A 13,007-nucleotide genomic window follows, 5' to 3' on the forward strand; every position below is an offset into this window, starting at 1 on the left:
ACAGCACACCCCCCGCCCCTGTCGGAGGTTCGAGTCTACGCTCGGGCATGGGAGAGTGTGTTGTCCTTAGCGTAAGTTAGATTAAGTAGTGTGTAAGCCTAGGGACCGATGACATCAGCACTTTGGTCCCATACAAACTTAACACAAATTTCAAATTTCAACTCATGTGATTCATGTGAAATGGATTTAGACTGATTATGGCCGCACCATGGAATTAACAAAATTATAACGCGATGTGGTAAACGCATAAGACATTCGATTTCGGAAATCGTTAAGGTATTCAGTAGCCCGAGATGCCCAATGACAAGAGTGTGTCGAGGATAGCAAATTTCAGGCATTACCTCTCGTCACGGATATCGCAGTGGTCGAAGGTCTTCACTTAATGACGAACAGCAGCGGCGTTCGCGTAGAGTACTTACGATCGAACCTCCCCATCGCATCCCCCTCAGATTTAGTTATAAGTTGGCACAGTGGATAGGCCTTGAAAAACTGAACACAGATCAATCGAGAAAACAGGAAGACGTTGTGTGGAACCATGAAAAAAATAAGCAAAATATACAAACTGAGTAGACCATGCGCAAGATAGGCAACATCAAGGATAACTTGAGTTCAGGAGCGCCATGGTACCGTGGTTAGTGTGAGCAGCTGTGAAACGCAGGGTCTTTGGTTCAAATCTTCCCTCTGACGAAAATATTAATTTTTTAATTTTAGACAATTATCAAAGTTCAGGCACTCACAGATAATCAACTTCGCTCTCCAAAATTCCAGGACATGTTCAGATTTGCTTCGACATATGAAGGATTTAACGGTCTACACCCGGAAAAAATTGAAAACGTTGAAAACATGTTTTGACAGAGCACAGGGAAAACTGTGCGACTGTGAAACCGTTGCATTCATTTGTTGCAGTTTATGTGACAAACTCTTATGTTTCCATCAATTTTTTCGGAGTGATTATCAAATCCACAAGAAACCCTAAATCGGGCAAGATAGAAGAATCGTTTTACCCATTAGCCAAGTGTAGAAGTTAGGTGGGTCGACAACATATTCCTGTCATGTGACGCACATGCCGTCACCAGTATCGTATGAAATATATCAAACGTGTTTTTCTGTGGAGGAATCGGTTGACCTATGACCTTGCGATCAAATTTTTTCAGTTCCCATTGGAGAGGCACGTCCTTTCGTCTACTAATCGCACGGACAGATAATAAGTTTGCGAAAATAAAGAAAATAAGCTTTTCAGACGAGGGAAGACATGAACCGAGGACCTTTCCTTCCGCAGTTGCTCACACTAACCATGGGAACACGGCGCTCCTGAGCTCAGACTCTCCTTGATGTTGCCTATCTTGCGCATGGACTACTCAGTTTGCATATTTTGCTTATTTTTTTCATAGTTCCATACAACTTCTTCCTGTTTTCTCGATTGATCTGTGTTCAGTTTTTTCAAGGCCTATGCACTGTGACAACTTATAACTAAATCTGAGGGGGGTGCGATGGGGTGGTTCCCTTGTCAGTTCTGATAAGCATCTCCGACGGAAATAACAGCAGAAATGTGTGTGGAGCGTACGACGAACGTATCTGTGAATACAGTGTGGCGAAATTCGGTATTAGTGAATATACACTCCTGGAAATGGAATAAAGAACACATTGACACCGGTGTGTCAGACGCACCATACTTGCTCCGGACACTGCGAGAGGGCTGTACAAGCAATGATCACACGCACGGCACAGCGGACACACCAGGAACCGCGGTGTTGGCCGTCGAATGGCGCTAGCTGCGCAGCATTTGTGCACCGCCGCCGTCAGTGTCAGCCAGTTTGCCGTGGCATACGGAGCTCCATCGCAGTCTTTAACACTGGTAGCATGCCGCGACAGCGTGGGCGTGAACCGTATGTGCAGTTGACGGACTTTGAGCGAGGGCGTATAGTGGGCATGCGGGAGGCCGGGTGGACGTACCGCCGAATTGCTCAACACGTGGGGCGTGAGGTCTCCACAGTACATCGATGTTGTCACCAGTGGTCGGCGGAAGGTGCACGTGCCCGCCGACCTGGGACCGGACCGCAGCGACGCACGGATGCACGCCAAGACCGTAGGATCCTACGCAGTGCACCGCCACTTCCCAGCAAATTAGGGACACTGTTGCTCCTGGGATATCGGCGAGGACCATTCGCAACCGTCTCCATGAAGCTGGGCTACGGTCCCGCACACCGTTAGGCCGTCTTCCGCTCACGCCCCAACATCGTGCAGCCCGCCTCCAGTGGTGTCGCGACAGGCGTGAATGGAGGGACGAATGGAGACGTGTCGTCTTCAGCGATGAGAGTCGCTTCTGCCTTGGTGCCAATGATGGTCGTATGCGTGTTTGGCGCCGTGCAGGTGAGCGCCACAATCAGGATTGCATACGACCGAGGCACACAGGGCCAACACCCGGCATCATGGTGTGGGGAGCGATCTCCTACACTGGCCGTACACCACTGGTGATCGTCGAGGGGACACTGAATAGTGCACGGTACATCCAAACCGTCATCGAACCCATCGTTCTACCATTCCTAGACCGGCAAGGGAACTTGCTGTTCCAACAGGACAATGCACGTCCGCATGTATCCCGTGCCACCCAACGTGCTCTAGAAGGTGTAAGTCAACTACCCTGGCCAGCAAGATCTCCGGATCTGTCCCCCATTGAGCATGTTTGGGACTGGATGAAGCGTCGTCTCACGCGGTCTGCACGTCCAGCACGAACGCTGGTCCAACTGAGGCGCCAGGTGGAAATGGCATGGCAAGCCGTTCCACAGGACTACATCCAGCATCTCTACGATCGTCTCCATGGGAGAATAGCAGCCTGCATTGCTGCGAAAGGTGGATATACACTGTACTAGTGCCGACATTGTGCATGCTCTGTTGCCTGTGTCTATGTGCCTGTGGTTCTGTCGGTGTGATCATGTGATGTATCTGACCCCAGGAATGTGTCAATAAAGTTTCCCCTTCCTGGGACAATGAATTCACGGTGTTCTTATTTCAATCTCCAGGAGTGTAGCAACAGACGACCGACACGGGTGCCTTCTTCTAACAGCACATCGCGTGCTGTGCATCTCCTGGGCTCGTTACCATATCAGTTGGACCCCAGGCGACTGGCAAACTGTGTCCTTGTCAGATGAGTCTCGATTTCAGTTGGTAAGAGCTGATGGTACGATTTGAGTGTAGCGCTCATAATCGAAGCCATGGACCCAAGTTGTTTACACGGCGCTGTGCAAGATGGCGGTGGCTCTACAATGTTCTGGACTGTGTTTGTATGGAATATACTGGGTCCTCTTACTGGAAACAGTAATGTTCGGCTGCACTGATATCGTTTGTAACCATTCACGAAGTTCCCAAAGAACGATGGGGTTGTTTTACAGATGACAATGCGCCATGACACCGGGCCACAATTGTTCGTGATTGGTTTGAAGAACATTGTAGACAGTTCGAGCGAACGATGTGGCCACCCAAACCGCCCAATAAGAATGTCATCGAAAATTTACGGGACATAATCGAGAGGTCTGTTCGCGCACAAAATCCTGCAACGGCAACACTTTCGCATATACAGGGTGTTTCAAAAATGACCGGTAAACGGCAATAAAAACTAAACGAGCAGCGATAGAAATACACCGTTTGTTGCAATATGCTTCGGGCAACAGTACATTTTCAGGCGGACAAACTTTCGAAATTACAGTAGTTACAATTTTCAACAACAGATGGCGCTGCAAGTGATGTGAAAGATATAGAAGACAACGCAGTCTGTGGGTGCGCCATTCTGTACGTCGTCTTTCTGCTGTAAGCGTGTGCTGTTCACAACGTGCAAGAGTGCTGTAGACAACATGGTTTATTCCTTAGAACAGAGGATTTTTCTGGTGTTGGAATTCCACCGCCTAGAACACAGTGTTGTTGCAACAATACGAAGTTTTCAACGGAGGTTTAATGTAACCAAAGGTCCGAAAAGCGATACAATAAAGGATCAGTTTGAAAAATTTCAACGGACTGGGAACGTGACGGATGAACGTGTTGGAACGGTAGGGCGACAGCTTACGGCAACCACAGAGGGCAACGCGCAGCTAGTGCAGCAGGTGATCCGACAGCGGCCTCGGGTTTCCGTTCGCCATGTTGCAGCTGCGGTCCAAATGACGCCAACGTCCACGTATCGTCTCGTGCGCCAGAGGTTACACCTCTATCCGTACAAAATTCAAATGCGGCAACCCCTCAGCGCCGCTACCATTGCTGCACGAGAGACATTCGCTAACGATATAGTGCACAGGATTGATGACGGCGATATGCATGTGGGCAGCATTTGGTTTACCGACGAAGCTTATTTTTACCTGGACGGCTTCGTCAATAAACAGAGCTGGCGCATATGGGGAACCAAAAAGCCCCATGTTGCAGTCCCATCGTCCCTGCATCCTCAAAAAGTACTGGTCTGGGCCGCCATTTCTTCCAAAGGAATCATTGGCCCATTTTTCAGATCCGAAACGATTACTGCATCACGCTATCTGGACATTCTTCGTGAATTTGTGGCGGTACAAACTGCCTTAGACGACACTGTGAACACCTCGTGGTTTATGCAAGATGGTGGCCGGCCACATCGCACGGCCGACGTCTTTAATTTCCTGAATGAATTTTTCGATGATCGTGTGATTGCTTTGGGCTATCCGAAACATACAGGAGGCGGCGTGGATTGGCCTCCCTATTCGCCAGATATGAACCCCTGTGACTTCTTTCTGTGGGGACACGTGAAAGACCAGGTGTACCGCCAGAATCCAGAAACAATTGAACAGCTGAAGCAGTACATCTCATCTGCATGTGAAGCCATTCCGCCAGACACGTTGTCTAAGGTTTCGGGTAATTTCATTCAGAGACTACGCCATATTATTGCTACGCATGGTGGATATGTGGAAAATATCGTACTATAGAGTTTCCCAGACCGCAGCGCCATCTGTTGTTGAAAATTGTAACTACTGTAATTTCGAAAGTTTGTCTACCTGAAAATGTACTGTTGTCCCAAGCATATTGCAACAAACGGTGTATTTCTATCGCTGCTCGTTTAGTTTTTATTGTCGTTTGAAATATACCGGTCATTTTTGAAACACCCTGTATGTACGGTTATAGACGTAGCACGAGTGAATATTTCTGCAGGGGACTTACAACAGTTTTTTCAGCCATGGCATGTCGAGTCTCTGGTCAACGTCAGGTCAAAGGACGTCCGACACGATATTAGGAACTATCCCACGACCTTTGTATACCGATTTTCGAAGTGCCTCCGACTACCTACGAAAATTTATTTGGGTACTGTTGCAATCGTCGAAAATTAATGCGCATCGGTTCATTCTGTTTTCCTAAATTTCCAAATGGCGCGTAACACTGTATCCTACAGTTGTCTGCTAACCAATGTGCGAACGTAGGAAGTATTTTCGCAGTTACGTGACAGACTGTAAGTATTTATTACTAGTACAACACTAATATATTTTATCGACGGCAGCTGATCCCCAAAAACGAAAGTAACATCGGATATGTCCGAAGGAAACCTAACAGGAACTGTAATATTCTCAAAATTCATACACGACTTTCCAGATAGTGACTGGGTAAATATAAAATTGTTCCGCTACTACGCTGTTGCCTACGATAAATTATCGTCGTGTTACGGCCGTACGTAAATGCGTATGGACTTGATGTATTGAATGCAACCTCTATTTACACTGGGATAAATGGGGGTTTATGCACATAACAACGAAAAACAATCCAATAGTTTTCAGTTACATAATCAATGCTGAACGTCTTTAGCATGTCACATTACGTAAATCGTTCAAATGGTTCTGAACACTACGAGACTCAACATCGGAGGTCGTCAGTCCCCTAGAACTTAGAACTACTTAAACCTAACTAACCTAAGGACATCACACACATCTTTGCCCGAGGCAGGATTCGAACCTGCGACTGTAGCAGTCGTGCGTTTCCGGACTGAAGCGGCTAGAACCGCTCGGCCACACCGGCCGGCATTACGTAAATAGCCAAGTAAAAACGGCAATACAGGACATTAAATGCAACGATCACATGAAATCTGTATCAGAGAAGACAAATGGATGGCTTAGATTTCTGAGAAGGGAACGGCATTCAAGATGCTATTGTGGCCAATTCGGGACTACGTACGAGTGATAGCATACAACAATGCCGCATTTTTCTGACCTCATATTTCATAGGAATGAAGTTGTGACGGATTGCATACACCGACATTCGTCACTCATTCATAGCATCTGAGTACACGAACTAGTTCTTAGCATTTTAATAAAATGATTTCTGAGAGACTGACGGACTACTGGTGTTGAACGGAAACTTATGTCTTGTATTGCCTTTTCGTGTATGTGGCCTGTCCTGTATGTTCGCTCCAAGCCATATTTGCTTCACCGGAATTACAACAAAATAATACCGATTCACGTTAGCTTGGAAATCACGGCTCAATATTGTATGGGAAACAGAAATATGCATCGCCACTAGTTTACAGCAGTTTAGGACACGTGGCAGATGGATTGACTTTACTGAATGGATTAGTTATTGTGCTGGCTTGATTTGAAGTTTAATACTTATCAGTTGCATTCGCTTAGTGTGAGAAAATATTTACATGGAAGTAAATATCTGTTTACTCTTCGAAAGAACTGACTGTGAATGCAACGAATTTAGTATTCGTGATATTTTCGATCAACACCAACACCGAGAACGAAGTCAGGTAATTGGGAAAAATATCGAGTGACAGTCAACTGAGACAGCTGATAAATTACGAGGGGATGTATATTTTTAGACCGCTTTCAGTAGCGTCTGCTTCGATCGATTGAGCATTCAATAAGCAATGTAACACAATTTCTTACTCAATTTCGATTGGAAAACGCAGATTTTGTTGTAGGAGATGGTAAATTGTTCTCCCTTAAGCCCCTATACTTTCATGAAATTCCGATAGGTGCCGGCGCTACATGTAGCGGCGGCCGCTGTGGCCGAGCGAATCTAGGCGCTTCAGTCTGGAACCGCACGACCGCTGTTGCCGCAGGTTCGAATCCTGCCTCGAGTATGGATATGTGCGATGTGGTTAGGTTAGATTTAAGTATTTCTAAGTTGTAGGGGACTGATGACCTCAGATGTTAAGACCCATAGTGCTCAGAGCCATTTGAACCATTTGAGCTACACGTAGCCTTCAAAATGGCATCTGTAACGGAGGTGTATTTCAAGCAAAGAGCTGTCGTTGAGCTCCACTTGGCGGAAAACCATAGATATTCGTAGGCGCTTGCGGAATCCCTACGGAGATCTGGAAGTGAACAAAAGCACGGCGAGTCGTTGTGCGAGGTGTCTGTCAGCATGGCAATAAGGTCGTGCGGAACTGTACGCTCTCCCGCGGGCCGGCCGTAAAGGAACGACTTCAGCGTGATCGTTGCCTCAAAAATGCAAACGAACTTTTCTCTGTCCACGACAACACAAAGCGTCACACAAGTGTGTGCACCCGAGACAAACATTACTTCATTGGACTGATATTCCACATCCACCCTACAGCCCAAATCTCGTATCTTCCTGCTACCATCTGTTCGGCAGAATGAAGGATGCACTCCGCAAGAAGCAGTAGGTGGACGATGGGGTGTTCATTGATGCAGAAAGACGCTGGCTGCTACATCGAGCGGCTGAGTGGTACCATGTGGGCATATAGGCCCTGCCAGTAAGGTGGTTTAAAGCCGTCACTCTGAATAGATATTATGTTCACAAGTAGAGTTTCGTAGCGAAAAGAGTGGGAAATAATATGATGGATTGGAATCCTAAATACAATCCTGGAAACGGAAAAAAGAACACATTGACACCGGTGTGTCAGACCCACCATACTTGCTCCGGACACTGCGAGAGGGCTGTACAAGCAATGATCACACGCACGGCACAGCGGACACACCAGGAACCGCGGTGTTGGCCGTCGAATGGCGCTAGCTGCGCAGCATTTGTGCACCGCCGCCGTCAGTGTCAGCCAGTTTGCCGTGGCATACGGAGCTCCATCGCAGTCTTTAACACTGGTAGCATGCCGCGACAGCGTGGGCGTGAACCGTATGTGCAGTTGACGGACTTTGAGCGAGGGCGTATAGTGGGCATGCGGGAGGCCGGGTGGACGTACCGCCGAATTGCTCAACACGTGGGGCGTCAGGTCTCCACAGTACATCGATGTTGTCGCCAGTGGTCGGCGGAAGGTGCACGTGCCCGTCGACCTGGGACCGGACCGCAGCGACGCACGGATGCACGCCAAGACCGTAGGATCCTACGCAGTGCCGTAGGGGACCGCACCGCCACTTCCCAGCAAATTAGGGACACTGTTGCTCCTGGGGTATCGGCGAGGACCATTCGCAACCGTCTCGATGAAGCTGGGCTACGGTCCCGCACACCGTTAGGCCGTCTTCCGCTCACGCCCCAACATCGTGCAGCCCGCCTCCAGTGGTGTCGCGACAGGCGTGAATGGAGGGACGAATGGAGACGTGTCGTCTTCAGCGATGAGAGTCGCTTCTGCCTTGGTGCCAATGATGGTCGTATGCGTGTTTGGCGCCGTGCAGGTGAGCGCCACAATCAGGACTGCATACGACCGAGGCACACAGGGCCAACACCCGGCATCATGGTGTGGGGAGCGATCTCCTACACTGGCCGTACACCACTGTTGATTGTCGAGGGGACACTGAATAGTGCACGGTACATCCAAACCGTCATCGAACCCATCGTTCTACCATTCCTAGACCGGCAAGGGAACTTGCTGTTCCAACAGGACAATGCACGTCCGCATGTATCCCGTGCCACCCAACGTGCTCTAGAAGGTGTAAGTCAACTAACCTGGCCAGCAAGATCTCCGGATCTGTCCCCCATTGAGCATGTTTGGGACTGGATGAAGCGTCGTCTCACGCGGTCTGCACGTCCAGCACGAACGCTGGTCCAACTGAGGCGCCAGGTGGAAATGGCATGGCAAGCCGTTCCACAGGACTACATCCAGCATCTCTACGATCGTCTCCATGGGAGAATAGCAGCCTGCATTGCTGCGAAAGGTGGATATACACTGTACTAGTGCCGACATTGTGCATGCTCTGCTGCCTGTGTCTATGTGCCTGTGGTTCTGTTAGTGTGATCATGTGATGTATCTGACCCCAGGAATGTGTCAATAAAGTTTCCCCTTCCTGGGACAATGAATTCACGGTGTTCTTATTTCAATTTCCAGGAGTGTAGAACGCTTTCAGAAAAAACATGTGTAGCATTACTAACTGAACGCTCCTCGCATGAGCTGTTGGTGAACTGAGACCTAACCATCCAGGGAAAATCAGTGCCCTTCGATAGAAAGTACACGTCAAGGTCCTTGTAAAAGCTATTAAGTGTGGACATCACGTGATCTTACTACCCATGGAACACAACTACATCGCCAGGAATACCCATTAAAGTATTTTTCCACAGTTACGATAAAATCATCGTAGTTTAATCAAACTGAGTTTGTAGCAATTCAGATTTGCATTATTTTAAACGTCTCATAATCTAAATAATGTTTGGCGTTTTAGAAAGCAGCACCAGGCGAATTCGACCCTACATTCTTCCACCGGCCTGAAGGAACAACTCATTAAAACTTTTCAGGAAGCATTACGCAGCCGGTAGCGGTTTGAAAACAAATCTGATGAATACTAATTCATTGAGAAATTGTAGCGAAGCCCCCGGTAAAACCTCTAGTTTTCTGAATAAAGCGATTATTGCTTTAGGGCCTCTGTGAATTCGTAAGCGGATTGAGAGAGAGTTCTCTGAGACTCGTAAATTTACGGTGCCGAAGTATTACTGTTGCGAACAGGGGACTGGGTGCAAGCAACGTGCCTCAGTTAGGCGACATGAGTGGATGTAATGTAATATCTGAACCGTGAAGAGCGCTGGGGTATCTTATGACGTCTGTAATTGCCGAGTTTGACTTTCATCGACACTAAAATTCTTTCTCTAGTATCAATAAACTAATGGTACAGTAACGAAGGATACTGTGCAGACATAAAAAAATGGAAACAGTAACTGAAAAGCAGATTAGTTATTTCAAGCATCTCGTAATAGTAATTTCATTTCTTTAAGTACATATCCTTGCGGCATTGCTTAATACTTTTGTTTCGTTTACATTTTACTTTTACGAAAAACTAATTTAAGGTATCTGCGAAACGCAATTATTCTTTCCTCATTATATTTAATGCAGACAGATAGATGTTTGGCGCGCGAAACGGCCGCGCGGTTTGAGGCGTCATGTCACGGACTGCCCTGCCACTCCCGCCGGAGGTTCGTGTCCTCGCTCTGGCATAGGTGTGTGTGTTGTTCTTAGCATAAGTTAGTTTAAGTAGTGTGTAAGTCTAGGGACTGATGACCTGAGCTGTTTGGTCCCTTTGGAATTCACATACATTTGAACATTTGAGTTAGACGATTATAAAGGAAAACCTCTCTCGGACCGTTGTAACTTACATGTATATACATGGACTTTTAGTATGACGTATTACTCCAGCTAGTGTTGTCGCTGCGCAGCTTTCCTAAACGTAGCTAGTACAACGTACTCATTATTAAAACATTTCTGGCTTCTGTCAAATACGGGGGCCGCCTAGAGCCTTCGTGGATTAACGCCAAGTGATTTTTGTACAGAGAAAGACACATATTCATTTGCAAATCGCCGTTAGTACATCTGATTTTAGAGCTATACTCTGCAAATCGAAAAAGTTCATGGCAGAGGACACTTCTTATTGCGTCATATATATTATCTCCACTCCCATTCTGGGACGGAGCGTGTGAAGAATGAGTGATGGTACGCCCTTGTGCAAGATCTTCTTCGTCCAGTTTTACGTCCACAACCTAGATAAGTGGCGGCCTGAAGAATATTCCCGGGTTCTGTCCTGAAGGAAGGCAACTGTGAGTCCTCAACGATTCTGTGCCACTAGTTCGCCAGACAGACAAGCCTGTGTCTATTCGCACAGTCCGTGTTTCTATTCTACCGTTATGTCCTGGTAGCCCTACTTGATACGAGTACCACATGGAATCAAGCATTGGTCAAGTTTTTTGTGTGCAGTCTCTTTTGTAGTGTCCAAGCAAGCTGCCAATGAATCTTGTCATGTCATTTCCTTTACTCATTACCGAAAGTATGTGGTCCGTATAGTTTACGTTTGCAGAAACATAGCAGGGCAGCATACTTCAATTACACACAACAATGACACAGAGATAAATCACTTTCAATAAATAATTACCCCCAGTTCATTTCTCAGCACATGTTTATTCATAAGAGTTAGAATTTGGTGACAATATTGTTGCTATGAGGTCAAGAATGTTTTCGTAACCAGTTACATTTCACGTCGAGTGGGCTCCTGAACTATTCGTACGAAAGAATTTTCTGAGTAGACATTCAGTACGGATTCGGAGACGTTTAATCAATACCACCAACTTCAGACATGTATTTTCGCTAACATATCGAGGCTAGATTGAAGTCATCGCCAACTATAATTGTATGAGTCGTGTACCTGTTGCAAGTGACACTTTCAACTGTATGATCTGAGTCGAGGGGGGCAGGTAAAATCAACAAATTACTAATTTATTCCTGTTTTCAAGGCCGGCCGGTGTGGCCATGCGGTTCTAGGCGCTTCAGTTTGGAACCACGCTCCTGCTACGGTCGCAGGTTCGAATCCTGCCTCGGGCATGGATGTGTGTGATGTCCTTAGGTTAGTTAGGTTTAAGTAGTTCTAAGTTCTAGGGGACTGATGACCTCAGATGTTGAGTCCCATAGTGCAGAGAGCCATTTGAACCCGTTTTCAAGTATAACCTGTATCCACACTAACTCATGGGAACTATTTACTTCAATCTCACTAGAAGGTAAGTTACTTGTGACATCAATACACAATCCACCACCATCTTTACAAAAACATCGGCTGAACTTTTGTCCGGCTTTAGCCAGCTTTCTGCGCCTACAGCGATTTAATATTGTGCTTTCAATTATCATTTGGAGCTTTGGTTCTTTTCCAGCACAGCAATATTGATTTTTGCTGTATCTACCATCTTCCAGTGTTCGTCGTGTTCCCCCTGGAAACTGCAGCCCGTTTTGCATTTTCCACGAGACCCTCTAATTTAATAAACCGCCCATTCCACCACACAGCCCCTGCTACCCCTGTAGCCGCTTCATGCGTGTAGTGAACTCCTGACCTATTTAGAGGAACCCAGAAACGCAACCACCCTATGTGCAAGTCGTGGTATCTGCAGCCTGCACGGTCGCAGAAACGTCTGAAACTCTGATTCAGACCCTCTACACAGCCCTGTAGCAAAGGACCACGGCTGGTTCTGGCGACGATGCTCCACATGACGAGTTCCACCTTCGTCGCAAAAGCATGACTGACAGTCCTTACTGCTTCAGCTAGCCGCCCGAAACCAGAGAGAATCTCACGTAGTTAGCGCCAGCACGGGCATCAGGTGGCTGCGGTGGGGAGAAGCGAGCGACTTAACAAAACGGTACGCGGAGAAGTTTAAAAGCTGTACCTTCAGGAGGCCGTAACTGCGTACTATCGGACTTGTGTGCGAAATTTTCTCACGGTGTCGATTCTGGGCGTGCTATCTTGTAAGTGTGCCCTTTCACCCTTAAAATGTGAAGTCGACTTGGTGATGATTCCCTAATTGTGTAGCAGATAAGGCTTTGACAGGAGGTCCTGATCGTAGCCGATCACGGATTAACTTTACGCACTTCCACATTCTCTTTACCTGTTCCCTAACAGTACTCATGTCAACTGCATCATCCCCATACACTGCACACAAATGTCTATACGTGTCTACTGCGGATTCTTTTTCCACATAGAAGATTTAAATTGCAGCACGTCGTTTGAGTGTCTTGCGTAGACGCCACTTTGAGTGTCCACTACAAATCTGTCACCTCTATGAAGTATTCGGAAATTTACACGGCTGGAAATAAATAACTAAGCGAATAAATAAAAAATAAGTAAATTCATGCGGAA

Source organism: Schistocerca cancellata, chromosome 10, assembly GCF_023864275.1.
Source record: "Schistocerca cancellata isolate TAMUIC-IGC-003103 chromosome 10, iqSchCanc2.1, whole genome shotgun sequence".
Lineage (NCBI taxonomy): Eukaryota > Metazoa > Arthropoda > Insecta > Orthoptera > Acrididae > Schistocerca > Schistocerca cancellata.